Here is a 16,405-nt window from a genome sequence, read left to right on the forward strand (position 1 = left end):
ATGTTCTATAAATGTATCGTAAAAAAATTTGGGATACCCCTGAATATTTCTTCTAGTTCCGCCACTGCTCTACAACTAAACATTTTTCAAGATGTTGAAAAAATATCAACCTACTCATGTATATACTAATTAATGTTACTAGATTTGAACATTTCAACCATTTTCCTTCGTTTACTTTCTTCTTATCTGCTACAAGCAACCGTGTCATCTGGTTTGACAATACATGTATATACATGTGTGTGTGTATATATATATATATATATATATATATATATATATATATATATATATATATATGCCCTCAGCTATATGCATCAAGGCACCCCACCAGCATCAGCACCAAGGTTTCACAAAATGAGGCTCAGTGGTGTTACATTGTTCTTATTAGTTGTTTTTATATATGTCCTGATGTTGAATATTTCTTCAGAAGGAAGACGCCTTCAAAGCTCTCAACCCCCAAGTAAAGCCCCATCTGGTATGATGATCACTAATGATTAATGTGTATATATACTTATATGATTGTGATCATGTATATATTTTTAACATGTCACAATTTCTTGGGAACATTTATTCTCATAAATTTTGTTTGAGAGTATTATTCTGATTATAATAGTTTTGTTTATGTTTACTCTCTACAGGATCCAATGTCGATAAATTAAGAAAACATGACGACGAAAAACAGTGGGGAGGTTGTTGGAAGTGCTGGTAAGATGATGTGTGATTCGCATTTCATGTTGTTTAGTCATGTAATATTTGTTGTTGGACACTTGACATTTATTCGAATCATAACATTCATCTTTTGTTTTTTACTTTTTTACGAGTATAGTATATGGACTAGTAAGTATCCTAGTTTGTAATTGTGTACTTGTACAACACAGTCTGTCGGGTGCATTGGTGATCTGTTCAATTATGGGCCAAACCGAACCTCAAATGAATGTTTTGGTTCACAGTTATTTGTAACCAAGAGGTTTGGTTACAAACGATTCGCTTTTTTCTATAATTGAAGTCGTTGAGTTAGGTTAACCTTAGATTTTAAACATGCGTCAATTCGAGCTTGTTTTAGATAATAAATCCAATCCGGTTTTGAAGCAAATTAAATAAAAAAACTGGAAATCGTTGCGGAAGAATGGAAAAACATGTGACATTATATATTATTTTGAAAGAATGTACCAAACGTTTGTGACATATAATTATGAACAACTTTTAGCGGCGACCTCTGCTCTTTAGCGAGGGAGCATTAGCGGCGACCCGTTAGCGGCGACAAGTCGCCGCTAATACCTTTAGTGGCGACAAATGGTACTTTTAGTGACGACAATTGTCGCCGCTAAAACTCTGTTTTTCCTGTAGTGTTAGTTATGATTTCGTTTTTCTGTAAATGAAGATACGATGAATTTTGAGAAAATGAGTTAATTGAAAATGATGGATTCTTAAACTTTTCAGTGATGGTGTACCCCATTTATGTGTTAGACAGTGGCGAAACTTGAGATTTCTGACCGAGGGGGCAAAAGTCACCGGACCTAATAATTTCTATAAAACCGGGGGTCGAAAACGTATATACCCAAATATTTCTATACGAAAACTACATAATCTCCACTACTGAGCGAAAAGTTCTGAGGGTCGGCCGCCCCCTCTCGCCCCTTAAAAGCTTGCCCATAGTGTTAGACCAAAGATGTGTAGGCTGTACTTGAGTCCATAAAGATAAACATTATATTAGAGAGGTAAGAGTTAAGTTGATGTTCTACTTGTTTCTTATTAGTTTAAACTAGATTTAAACTCCCTCCGCGTTGCGACGGGGGCGTAGAACTATGCCAAATAGCACTAATGTCACACCACCGTCAGCGACTACCAACGCTGAGTCGATCCAGGACCCGCGCGTTGCGACAAACTTGTCAAACGAAAAAAATAAATATAAAACATTGAACCACACATGCATGTTGTGTCGTGTTAACTCGCATAATTTTGAACGAAACAAAAAAAAAAACGTTAAACGACACACGCATGTCGCGTCGTCTTAACTCGCAAAATTTAGAACCAAAGTAAAACGAAAATTTGCGAAAGATGAAAAGTAGAGGGACCAAAGTTGAAGGTAAAAATATTGTGAGGTTAAATTGAAAATAATAAAACTTTTGAGTTAAAAATGAAAAAAAAATTTATATGTGTTAAAATTACAAAACATAAAAAACTTTTGGGTTAAAGTTAAAAATCAATTTTTTTTTTTGAAAACCCCTAAAACATAAATTACAACACCTTATGCACAAAATTGTTGCTAATTTATGGAGTGTAAATAGTAGCCACACATAAAAAAGTCTCAAGCCGGTTCACAACTAGATCAGTCATTTTCGTATACAAAATCAACGGGTTGACAACTAAACTTCCACTAACGAAATTGAAATATAATATAATTAATTGGTCAACAAGATGCCCTAAAATGTGCACAACAACCACATCTATATATAATCTAAAATTTAGTTAGATGTTCTATTTTAAAATCAACATTTATGATGTTTTAAATGCAATACTTAAAATAATATTGATTAAAATAATATATTACAAAATCATAAGTATATTATAAAGCATTTCTTTAGGGGCTTCTTAAAAATTAAGAAGTATAAGTAAAAATGCTTAGTATACAACACACAATGCATATATTAATTATGTTTGGGGGTTAAATTTGTCATTTTTCTACAAGGACTTCTTAAAAATTAGAAGGTACAAGTAGAAAGACTTAGTATACAACACACGATGCGTATATTAATTATGTTTTAGGGGTAAATTCGTCTTCCAACATGAATATTAAATTATTAATATCTTAATTCTAACCGATTATAATTAATTGAAATGGATCTCTAGGGACTATAATTAATTGAATGTAATGACTCATCTTAAATTAACAATACAAAGAAAATAAAATTAGTTTAAACATTTATAATGAAAATACATTGAAAAAGCAATTCCAAATTCCCAAATACTTCCAAGCTAGCTAATTAGATCGGGTTGATCCTAAATAATAACGCCAACAAGTTAATTACATATTTACATCCAGTTTTATCTATACTATATTATAAAGCATTTCTGAAGGATACCGGCAAAATTTAAGTAATTACAATATTTTATGCTTATGATACAACAACTTAATGGGGTTAATAAATGGGCACAATGGTCTTTTAACATGGGTTAAATGATTTTTTAAATATAAATTAACAATTGAAGTATTCTTAAATACAATTAAATTGATAAAATAAATGTAGACAAAATGATAATAAAAAATGAATTCGAAGAGTTAAATAAATGTAGACAAATGATAATAAAAAAGAATTCGAAGAGTTGTCTACATTGTTTCCTAACGATCGAATTTAATTTCAACAAATCAGCTGAAGAGTTGCGATCTTGATGCTTACTTATATTTAAACCCTTCCCTAAGTAATGCAAACCTCACAATATGGGTTCTCATTATTTCCCATCTCTTCTCCTAAACTAATAATCCAACTCTGTACTTTGGTTATCCCTTCACCCCTCTCTCATTTTATAATGTTGAGCATCATGCATCTGTCTCATGTCTTACATTCATTTATTCACTCAACATCAACCAATGATGAACACCAACAGTCCTGCCCATATAACACCACGAGATCATGGTACATGTTTTGATAACTACTCAATCTCTACTGATTTATTGATTCATGATAATAACATGATATATCTTACATTACTTTAAATGGTTTTTACAATATTATGGTTTTTAAAATGCCAAGGTCTGTTAGCGATGATGTGGAGTGCTAATGTGACTGGAATTTAAGGATGGAAAGTGTTGGCTTTGAAGATGGTGTTGAGATATCGAAACGTGATCTGGTTCCGGGTACTTTCATGCTTTCGCAACCAATGGTTGTTTAAATCGGTTTCGCCTGAAAAGTTTATCAACCGATGGTCCACATGGTTCTTTTTGTGTAATAAAGTCGTTTTCTCTCTTAAAAAACAGACTATTGCAACCAATATTTGCTAAATGCACATTAGCGACAAATTTGCAACTAAGAATTAAAACGATTGCAAAATTAGCTAATGCTTGCGACCAAAAACGATAATTGTTTTGTTTAAAAACTAGCGAAGATGAAACCCAAATTATTGTCACTAAAAGCACTCACAAAATGTCCATTGGTCGCAAAGTAGTAGCAAATTTGATTTGCGCATGAAGGTTTTAGCAACATTTTTTGAGTTATGAATGTCATCTTACCCTTTACTTTATTCTTCTTCTATTGTTTGGACAGAAATGGGACTCAGATTTGGTAGAAGCAAGGCACATCAAACATCTTGATGAAAACCTCAACATCATAAGATTAAGATTTGGGGAGCACAGGAAGCCGTTTTTTTTGTAATTAACCGCGAGTTCATCGTGTACGAGAGACAAGAAACAACGGGTGTTGAACTCTGGTAAATGATCAAGGAATGGATTGTACTTATTTTTCGTTATAAAGGTGTTAGTATAGTTTGATCTCAAAGTTTAAAGGATATTGGTATGAAGGTGGTACCATTGGCCTCATTGCCAAAAGAAATGACAACAGAATATTCAATAAGAAATGGTATTACAGCCTGTAAATCACAAGCACACCTGCTACGATTCGCCATCTAGGCACCGAATCCCTGTACTACCACATCGATGGGTTCAAATCTTTAATTAGATAATCCAATTCATTTTTTATAAGAAGCGTCAAAGATAATTTATTTAAAGTTTAATATAAATTAAATTTTGTATAGTGGCACATATAATTCGATTCGATCAGCCTTACTTTACCATTATCTTTGTATTTGGTCTTTGTTTAAATTTTATTCAATATCATTTAGTAATTCTTATTTGTTTTTTTTTTTAATTTTAGTATTTAAAAACTTTGGGATACGAATGAGCCAGTTTTCATCTTAGACCCCTATGAGGTTTAACCATTTGAAATTTAAAACGTGTTGATATAATTGTGATTCGATTGGATATGTTTCTATTGCACTATTTGGATTGAATTGACTGTTGCAATTTAATAATCGTCAGTTATAGTTCGTTTTTTGAATATAGAGAAACACTGACTTATTTAAGGTGCTTGATTTGGGTGAATAGTAGCAATATAAACTGCTATTGTAATTTGGTGTGATATTCAATTCATTATCAGGAACCTAATCAAATTGTGCCCTAAACATAGAGTGAATGTGTTCACCAGCAAGGTAATAATATGTGTTAAAGTAATGTTGATCTAACCATTATCCCTGTAATGTATGTTTTTAGACTTGGCATACATGTTTGTTCTTAAACAGATTCCGCAAACAAAGATTCCTGTGCTATGCACGCCTTAAATTTTGTGTGGCCGGCTTATGGTACAAGCTCTTATCACGTTTTGTATGGCTTCTCTTACATTGTCTTTTGGCTAATTATCTTTTATCCATACATAAACATTTTCCCCGAACGCACAACAAAATGAAGGACAATAACTGTTGGTCATGCCGTGCATCGCACGGGCCTACCCTCTAGTTTAAATAAAAGAAAAGTATAACTAGTCTTTTTCAAATATAATACTATAGAGTAAACTGAAGATTAGCTCCGCTTAACCTTAACAAGTAGATTTTACTGTGGCATATATAATTTAGGTTAATTCATCGTGTATGTTTCTAGAGTGAATTTTATGTAAAATTCTTTGTTTATATATAATCATATCTTACTATTTTTGTGGTCTCCCACTTCATGTTCATTTTTTTTCCTCGATTTGGGATATCCAACATTATGATTTGTTGCCTGTGATAAGATGTCAAGTACCACATCCTTTCATGTTCATAGTTGTTTTTAGTGCTTAAAAGGAGGTTATAGGGAGTTGATGAAATGAAAATTAATAAAATAAAAAAAATTGTATAAAAAGACATACTTGGACTTCATTTAACTAAGAAAATTGGATGGATTAATGAAGTGGACAAAAGTGGCAAGATTTTCAAACTACAGGGACCAGATACGAAAAACAAAACTGATTGAAAGTGGCAAAAAATGGCCAAACTATAGGGATTACCCCATGATATGCATGCGTACCGAAATTTGGTTGGTATCGTTTCAACTTTTTTTACGGTACCGACACTCGCTATAACAACCGAATGAGATAATCTAAATGCCTGAAAGATCCTCACGTGCTTTACATAGATCGAGAACCCATAAAATTAATACTCGTATGGTTAAAATAACACCAACGTCGAATTTGTAATTTCATGGTTTTGAATAAATTTTGTATTGAAACGTCTTGCAACAGGGTTATATAGAGGTAACACATTATAAGTTGGAAACTTGGAAAGCCAGACAAAGCGAAATTTAAAAATATATTCGAATTCGTGTTTGAAGTGGATCCTTAACCAAACTGAACAATTCACTTTTAAAAAGGAACCCATGTATTTTTAACCGAATTCCGAATGGTAGTAAAAGTTCTAAAGGATAAGTGATTGACCCTTTCAATTTTGAAGAAATATTTTATCGAAGCAAAAATAAAAATAATCACATCATAAAGATATATTTCGATCAGATAATAATCAATTGAAGTTTAACACCAAACAAGGACGAGATAGTATATGATACTTATACAAAGAATTCTGGCAATAGCGGCGACTTTTGTCGCCGCTAATACTTTCAACTGTCGCCGCTAATGAACCGTTGCTAATGCTTGGCATGTCGCCGCTAATAGTATTTGTCGCCGCTAATTGCTTTAACTTTTTAGCGACGACTTTTGTTTTTAGCAACGATTTTTGTGGTCGCTAAAGCCATATATGACACGTCAGCAAATATTTTTGTGGTCGCTAAAGCCATCGAGTAATGAAGGTAGATCCCAAACTTTTCGATGATTAACATTCTCAACGGCCCACCGATGGTTATTGTTTTGGTTACCTCGAGAAGGTTCTCGGATGTAGAACACCTAAAAGTGTCGCCCTAGTATCAGAATCATACTAGTGGCTAAAGGGTACTCACAACAGAATGCTAATCAAATTAAAAAAAAAAAAAAAAGAGAATAATTACGTAGAAATCTCTACGAAGGATCAATGTTGAATAGTCTCAACATCAACGTTGACTTAATATTTAAAAAACTATACCTTCTTTTCAACGTTGACTTAATACAAATAGGGTTTTGGAATTTATAACCATGAAAACAACATAACTCGATAGACTTTTTAAATTCAACTGTTGTTTTCTCTTGCCGGTTCCTCCTGAAAATTTCAAGACGTTTAAAAAACTATACCTTCTTTTCGGTCCAACTTCAAATTGGCTAAATAGGTCGCATGCATGCATGCATATACATGATATATCATACATAGTTATATATTATAATGTATTTAAGAGGACAAAAAAAGTATTTTTATGAAAATAAGAAGGTTAAGTAATTACAAGTATAAATTAAAACGTAAGGTACAATCTTTTAAAGTCATATATCCCCAAAACTCTTCGAAGTTTTGCACTTTTGTCCATCCATGGATGAGAAAGTAAATTTGGATAAAAGAAATTATTATAAAATTAGGAAACTTTGTTTCCCAAAGAATTCGTCTATTCTTCATTTTTGCTCATCCCACATTAGATAAGAAGGGAAATTTGGACGAAAGATTTAGCTTTAAAAGGGCTCATTACTTTACCAAATAATTCATCCATTTTTCATTTTTGTCCATTCCATGTTGGGTGAGAGTAAATTCCACTTGTACAAAAAATAGCATTTTATAGTAGTGTTTAACATATAATAAACCGGTATAAAGTATAAAAAATTACGTTGTTTAAAATAAAGATACATTTAAACCAGTTCTATGACCGTAATAAAAAAAAGTCGAATTCTTAAAATAGACAACTATTCTGTCGGAATTTCATCTAAATTTTCCCATGCGTTTCCTACTCATATCGTTTTGACACTTTGTTGTTGGTTTTCCAACAAGCGCGAAAGCCGTTGCTTCTTGCTTTCGAGCCCAAGCCTACGTTCGTGGGAAAATTGTCGACATTTTACGTTTGTTGGAAATGCGTAGGAAACTTTCTTAGGGATTGTAACATTTTTTTTAATAGTGAAACCCTCTCTGTATATATATGAATCAATCACTACGACCAAAACACGTTTTCTAAAAATGAAGTCGAGTGATGTTACATTGTTCTTAGTTCTTCTTTATTCACTTCTGATTTTGTCAGAAGGAAGAAAACTTCAAAGCTCTCCACAACCTGTGATTAACGACTCATCTGGTATGATCTTAATGTGAAAACGATATATTCTCAAGAAAAAAGTATGTTTGAATGAGTAAACATGTCATCAATCTGGAGTAACAATTTCATGGGAATATGTATTATTATTATTATTATTATTATTATTATTATTATTATTATTATTATTATGTTTCCTGTTTAGGTTTGAACTTGGCGAGTGAACACGCTTCAACGCGTCTGCGTGGTTTAACATTTTTACATCTATATTTTGTCTGGTTTAACAGTCTCGCCGCAACATGCGGGTGCTAAAAGCTAGTTTTTATAGAAATGGAGTGTTCTCACATGAATTCAAATTTATGCATATGTATATGTGTTTTGATGTATGTTATTTATATTAGTTTCTTTTGTGTTTACTCTCTACAGGAATCATGAATAAAACAAAAGGAGAAAATCATAGATACCTCTTGCCTGCGGGCGGTTGTTGGAAGTGTTGGGACGACGAGCCTCACCCCCCTCCCAAAACACCACTTGGTTGAGTTGATCCATGTATGTAGATATAATTACAAGGATACATGGTTCTTTACGAATTATACTCCTACATGGTCATCAATACCACCTATATGCTAATATGAATAAAAGGTTAATATTGTTATCCATGTTGTATGCAGTATTATCATGAATGTTAGTATTATTTTATGGGAATTAATCTTGTTTATTTATATGTTAATGAGATAGTTTTGTCGAAGTCAAGAAAGCAATATTTATGCTAATAAGAGCATCACAACGCTGGTTAAAGTTCAAAATTCAGACTTGCCACATTATAGATTGCCAAATCCGTTCTTTTGTAATACGACTACTGTTCCCGCTGATTTTATAACACATGAAAATACAGACTAAAAAGAAAAAGTGTTCGTCGCAACGCCGCGGCGGTGATAAACCTAGTTTCTTTTATTAAATTAAAATAAAAACAAAAACACGTGATATTAATCAAAAAGTCGTTCGATAAACAAACAAAAAGGTTGCACAAAAGTGCCAAGAAGCCTTGCACTCGATTGGCCAACCCACACTGATCAACAATATCTATTCTGACCAAAAATTGAATCAACAAAACCATGGTTAATGATACGTCCAGGTTATGCAACGAATGCACAAGATAACTTGAAGGCCAGGGCTCCTGAATTCCAGATGTCTATACCAATCCTGGCTACTAATATGCACAGTCAATGTTGATAATACCCAAATTAAAAAATAAATAAATTATCAACTGACAGTGCATGATCGATTAACACCTATGATTTTCTTATCACTTGAGAAAGTCTTGTAGATTTCAAAGTTATTATAAAGTCATATTAAATTTATTAGTGGTGTGTTTGGTTTGCAAAATTGAATAGAACTAGAATTACGACCCGCCGCAATGCGGCGGGGATTCTTTAGTTATAACTAAGTCGATTTAGGAACCGTACGTTATGTTGAACCTGTCAAACGGGGGAAAATAGACGATGTAAAAACGTTCACACACACGTACACTGAGTCGTGTTAACTCGTAAAATTTAGAACGAAACGTAAAAACGTTAAACCAAAGACGCACGTTGTGATGTGTTAAGTCACAAAATTTAGAACGGCATAAAGCGAAAATTTTGCGGAAATTGAAAATTATAAAGAACCAAAGTTAAAAGTAAAAAAAGTTTTGATGATAGATTGTAAAAGATAAAAAGTTTTGGGTTAAAAGTAAAAAAAAAAAATCATTTTTTTTTAAAAACCCCCAAAGCCAATGTTACAACAACCATATACATAACCATTTTTTTTTTTTTTGAAAAACCTCAAAGCCAAGATTACAACACATATATGCATAAATATGTTGCTTCTTTATAGTGTTTTAATAACTAAGTTGATCAATGACCCACGCATTGTGACGAACCTGTAAGTTGAAAAACAATAGACGTAAAAACTTTGAACTACATATGGACGTTGTGCCGTGTTAACTCGCAAAATTATGAACAAAACGTAAAAGCGTGGAACCACGCAAGCACGTTGCTCCGTGGTAAATCGAAAATTTGCGAAAGATGAAAAGTAGAAAATTGTGAGTTTAAATTGTAAAGGAAGAAAAGTTTTGGCTACAAGGTGAACAAAATCAATTTTATAAGCTAAATTTGCAACAAAAAGAAAGAATTGGGTTGAAAAGTAAAATTCTCATATTTTTTTGAAAACCACCCAATGCCAAGGGTACAACTACCCAAAGCTTAAAGATGTTGGTTATTTATAAAGTGGATAATTAAGTGTAATGGAAATCTGAATTTCATTTCTTAATGTGTAAGGGTGGAGGGGACGCACCTTGAGTTGGGTTTCTGGGTTCATATATGCCACGACTACACCGCCAAACCCCCTCGGGTAGGCTTGGCAAGTATAATTTGAGGGTACAGGTAGCCACGCGTTTGCATGGTCTTTATGACGGTTCGGAATGGTCAATATGATTGTTGGGCGGTGAAAACAAAAACACCTTAAAAAACAATACAAGTACCTAACCATTTCACCATAATAATTCATCTATCAACTCTAATCCTTTCAATTTTATCAGTTACCCAGTAGCATGATTAATTTCTCATATGCTATTAGACTATGGTTCAAGGGCTCAGTTAGGTTTCTAGGGTTACTCGTAATCCCTATATATTGTAACCTTCAAATTCAATATTGATCCTTCAGTCTTTCATAATTTTACATGGTATCAGAGCCAGCCTAGGCTCTATACCGTTTCCGCCGCGCCACACACAAATATACCAACCCTAGCCGTCACCACTTTAGAAAAACCCTAGACAGGGCGGTGTGCCGCCACTGCCGCTCTGTCCGGTCTTTGTTCGTTTTCCGTTTCCCTTTTTTTTCAGTTTTGTGTTCAAATAAAGCTTCGTCTTCGGTTCTAGATTCACCGTTCTTCTTACGGTCTCTTACCACAGAGATGATGCTACGGCTCATTCTGTTGATTTCGCATCTCCGGCAAGCCGCCCCTTGCCACCGTGTTGCCGCCGCTTATTAGACTACGGTCTTCCGCCGCACCGTCTGCAGGATTACGATCTGTCGCCGCGCTGCTACCAGCCGTCGCTGCACTGTCGTATTGGTTGCCTCTTATAGGATTACGAGATCATTCGAAACTGTGGATCGAAGATTATGGATTGAAGATTGCAAGATTGTGGAATTTTGATCGAAATCGAAGACAGTTTTTTAGGATTTATTATTGTTTTTGTTTTTTAGTCTAAGCTTCTAGTTCCATCCGCTACGACTGCAGCGGAGTATTAGTCTATGGGCCCACAGGCTCAGTTAGGTTTTTAGGGTTACTCAAAATCTCTATGTATTGTAACCTACAAATTCAATATTGATCATTCAGTCTTTCATAATTTTACAGATGACACCTGTTTATTCATTCCAATCAATGATTCCCGTAATGATATTTTCCTAAACAATGGCAGCATACGATTTTTCCAAGATCTCACGAGCAAGCTGGAGAGACATGACAACTTCATCATCTACTAAAAGAATTGGGTCACGTGATCTTGTAAAAGGTAACGAAGTTCTTATGCGCTTTTGTTGTTCTAATGGAAAAATAAGGCATACTTAGGCGTCTCATGTGGGCTATGATTGAAGATAAGATTAGGAGCATGATATATGTGTGCATTATATTGCATAATAGGATCCTAAAAGACAACAAAAAGTTTTTCTCACCGGTTCACATACAGAATCCTTTGATGTAGCTCGTTTTGGACAATGATGCCCTTGGTGAGAGATACGCATTTCCGTATTTAATTTGATTTTGCGGCACATCTTGCAACTCAAGATCTACCGTACTTTCTTGATTCGGATGAGGAATAGTTTAATTGTATTTTTTTAATTTATTTGTGTGTAATTGTTTGTGTTTTTAAGTTTGAATTATGTATTATCTTTTTCATAATGAAAGTATTAGTTATTTTAATATGTTGAATTTATTTTTTATTTAAGAAATAAAAGGTTCTAGGATAGTTGAAAGGAGTGCTACCTTTGTTTTCGTGGTGTTAGAATAGCTTAGGGTAAAAATAACATGACATTGCACGACTGGAGAACACTATGCTACATGAAATCAGTTATCCCGGCCTCCACCCTAATCAATTATGAGTTCATAGCACTCATTGTTAGCATGTAATATTAAGTAACACCTTAATATTTATATGCGACAGTCAATTCGATCTAATGTAGTAAATCATTGTCGTATTCCTAGGAGTATAATGTTTTTCTTTTGGTATGGTAAAAAAGTAAACTAAAGGGTCTGTTGACATGTATACATGTAATGGATCAACTGCTTCCATCCTACTTGTTTTAATTTATTTCCTTAGTTTTTTTTTTAATTTCCGAGTTAAATGCCATTTTAGTCCCTGTGGTTTGGGTCATTTTGTCAGTTTAGTCCTAAGGTTTCATTTTTAACCTGTGGGTCCAAAAAGGTTTCACAGTTGCCATTTTAGTCCATTTGGTTAACTTCATCTATTTTTTCTGTTAACGAGAAGGCCAATTCGGTCATTTTATATGGCTGAATTGCTCTTTTAATTAACAGAATTACATACAAAATGAAAAAATTGGGGCCCTTTTTATAAATGAAAAAAATTGCTATGGATCCTATTATTCATATATCATCTTTGTATACGCATAATTATAGATCATAAACCTCAATGTTAACAATCTCAAAGCCAAAATTACCAACATATAATATATTTTGTTAGAATTTGAGGCCCTAGGAAAATGGAGGCCTAAAGCTCTTGCTTTATTTCACTCCCCTTGAGCCGGCCATGTTAATTTAAATACATAAATAACCTGAATAAAAATCAATTCTTCCGGATTTACTTTAACTCAATATATGTAACTAGGGGCGTGTTAAAACAAAATAAGTTTAAGTGGAGAAATTGATGATGAGGTTTCTATATATTCATATACTTAAGGTTTCGTATTAAAAATCCCCACATATTTTACACTTTTAATATATATAATTAGTATGTGTTTACCGTAAGATTATTAAAGACTGAATGATTATTATTGAATGAGTATGTTACAATATATAGGGATTACGAGTAACCCTAGAAACCTAACCAAGCCCGTGAGCCCATAGTCTAATATTTACGACAAACAAACCTCAAACGAGGTAGACTGAACATATGATTTGTGAAACTGTTTTGTAATTTACACAAACTGCAAAAGGACTTTTTATAATAAACTGAGAATGTCAACCTACTAATGTATCTATACAAGTTATTGGATTTGAACATTTCAACCATTGTCCTTTGTTTACCTTTTCCAAATCCTGTTATCTAGGTTGACAACATACCATATATATATATGAATCAAAGCATAACACCAGCACCTGCACAAACACTAGGACAAAAACAAGTTTTCTAAAAATGAAGTTGAGCGGTGTTACGTTGTTCTTAATTCTTTTATCGCTTTTCTTGATTACATCAGAAGGAAGAAAACTTCAAAGTTCTCCACAACCTGTAATTAACGACCCGTCGGGTATGGTCCTAATGTGAGAACAATATATTGTAAAGAAAATATGTATTGAATGAGTTAACATGTCATGAAGTGTTCTCACATGAATTTATGAATATGTATATGTGTTTTGATGTATGTTATTTATATAACTTTCTTTTGTGTTTACTCTCTACAGGACCCATGAATAAAACAATAGAAGAAAACCATAGATACCTCTTGCAGTCGGGCGGTTGTTGGCAGTGTTGGGAGGACGAGCATGGCCCCCCTCCCAAATGACCACATGGTTGAGTTGATCCAATGTATGTAGATATTATTAGGAGGATACATGGTTCTTTTTCAAGTTCTTTCTTTCATTTTTTCATTTTTTTTACGAATTATCCTTCAACATGGTCATCAATAGCACCTATGCTAATACGAATAAAAGGTTAATATTGTTATTCATGTTGTATGCAATAATATCATGAATTTTAATAATATTTTATGGAAATTAATCTTGTTTATTTATATGTTAACGAGATAGTTTTGTTGAAGTTAAGAAAGTTCAAAGGTAAAAGCCACGAGTAAAGAAAAGAAATAAATGAAGAGTATTTGATTAAGATATCTCTTAGGCTACACGGTATGCAGACGGGATGAAGATGGAGGACGGAGCTCGACGGGGGTGGGCGGCATGGTGTTGGCTCCGGCGACGGACCGGGGGCCCACCTGGAGGATCGTCCTGAACGTCGAAGAATGGACGTTGAAGACGGGGACGGAGCTCAGGACGCAGGGGGGCGGCATGGTGTTTGCTGCAGCGCCGGACCTCGACGGTGTGGGGACGTCCCCATACCGTGTAGCCTTAGTTGTCAATGGGGTGGTGGTCCATTGGTAAAGGCAAAACCTTTAAACACTTTAGGAGGGGGAGGTCTTGAGTTTAAGTTCCACATACAACAAAGATTAAAAAGAAATTTGCCGTTCAAAATAAAAAGATATAGTTTTTCGGAAAGAGTTTTTTTGTTTTAAGTTTGCAACTTATATTGGTATAAACTATAAACAAGAGGGGTTCTTGCACCATACGACATGGAATACAAACCCCTAATCACGTAACATGTTATTTTCTTAAATGATAAAACTATAACAATACCATACATAAATTAAAGAAAATGAAATACTCACTTTTTTTTTTTTTTGCTTTGAGGCCCTTTTATATGTATTATAATTGATTAAGATGTCGTAAGGTTGGTCAAAAAATATAATTAAAAGGTGTCCTAATCACTATTGCTGCTAAAGAGCACGTAAGGTGTCGAATCTACGGAGAACTATTGAAAAGTGTTAAAGTTTATTGTTTTTATTACTTATTTAATACTAAAACTATTGTTTTTTTTTGCCGATTGAGAGAGTTATAGTAAAACGATTTTGATTAGGGTGGTTGTAAATAATTGTGAGAAAAGGACCAAGCTCCGGGTTTTCGATTTGTGTAGAAAATCGGGTTACCTAATTATCACATAGACATGATTTGTTAACCAACTTGTTTGATAAATAACTAACATATGATATATTTGGTTGTAATGATCCATGGTCGACACCGAAAGATTGATGCAACTGAATTGTAACCTAGTTAATTACCAATCCTATATTTCACGAACACACTCAAATTCAATGATTAAAGGTTAAAGAACAACAACTTAGAATCTAATCCCACTGTTCCATGCTCTGTTCTTCCTCCTTCTTGATCAAGTCGATACATGTCATTAGCTTCTAACCGGAAATTGTAAGCATGCACTTTATTCCACCACACACTTATTTCTCTGTCTTCCAATGCATAGTAATTCCTCTGGTCATGCAAAACCTGAGCATGATCAGGCTATCTACTATACCAGGAGGTCGCATAGTCTCAAGTTGTGCATACATCTGTGTGTTCCACCCAAAATGCGCCATACTCGAAGTTGCCCCCCCCCCCCCCCCCATGAAATCCCATCTCTACCTCATCTTCTCCTTCTTCTTCTTCATCTTCTCTAGCATAAACCTCACTATCATCACTAAAAACTTCATCACCAACGAACACGCATCAGGCATCAATTCTCTTAATTTCTTCCCAGGGTTATGCTTCAATTTAAGATATCTTTCAGTGGTTGAGAATGCCCTTCTTCATCTTGTTGAATGTGAGAGGAGTATAATATTTTGGAGTGCCAATTTGAGGGAACTAAAACACACCATGAATTTTTAACAGAGTTGTGATCAACCTGACATGCAGGATGATCAACCATTTCATTTCATCGTGGCTACTTTTCAGATTTCCTATATAGTTCATCCAAAGATGGATAGGAATACTTTTTGCTTGGTCTGGAATCAAACTTTATTTTCCTTAGGGTTTTAAGTGACGTATTCACCTCAATATCATTAGCCATGCCAATCAAACTCATATCTTTCTTTGACCTTCCCCAATCAACCTTCAATGTGCTCATCCACTCTTGCATCGAATCCATATACTTCTTATTTGTTTACTTATCATAACTTCTCAAGGTGGCTTCCTAACCCAAATCCTCAATTTTATCAATAATTCCAAATGGCTTAAAATCTTTCATCACATCCTGTCCACAAAGAAAAGCATCCTTTCTACGTTTCACCTCCTTGAATAGAGTTAACACCCCACCCATCCAAGTAGGTTGTCGTTCTTCTTCTAGTTCCTCTAGTGCTTGATATTCTAACCTTCTTTGTTTTGCAGGATGCATTGCTTCATGCATATCTTCATCC

At 34.0% G+C, this 16,405-nt stretch overlaps 2 long non-coding RNA genes across 2 annotated transcripts; both read left to right on the forward strand.

The window, feature by feature from the left end:
* The first annotated feature begins 318 nt into the window (after positions 1 to 318).
* Positions 319 to 857, forward strand: LOC110891607. The gene is made up of 2 exons (XR_002565417.2): positions 319 to 475; positions 639 to 857. It is a non-coding gene; the product is annotated as an uncharacterized LOC110891607 (long non-coding RNA).
* Positions 858 to 13,564: 12,707 nt separating this feature from the next.
* Positions 13,565 to 14,162, forward strand: LOC118483851. Its single transcript, XR_004871898.1, has 2 exons — positions 13,565 to 13,696; positions 13,851 to 14,162. It is a non-coding gene; the product is annotated as an uncharacterized LOC118483851 (long non-coding RNA).
* Positions 14,163 to 16,405: the final 2,243 nt, after the last annotated feature.

The sequence above is a fragment of the Helianthus annuus genome, chromosome 11, assembly GCF_002127325.2.
Source record: "Helianthus annuus cultivar XRQ/B chromosome 11, HanXRQr2.0-SUNRISE, whole genome shotgun sequence".
Lineage (NCBI taxonomy): Eukaryota > Viridiplantae > Streptophyta > Magnoliopsida > Asterales > Asteraceae > Helianthus > Helianthus annuus.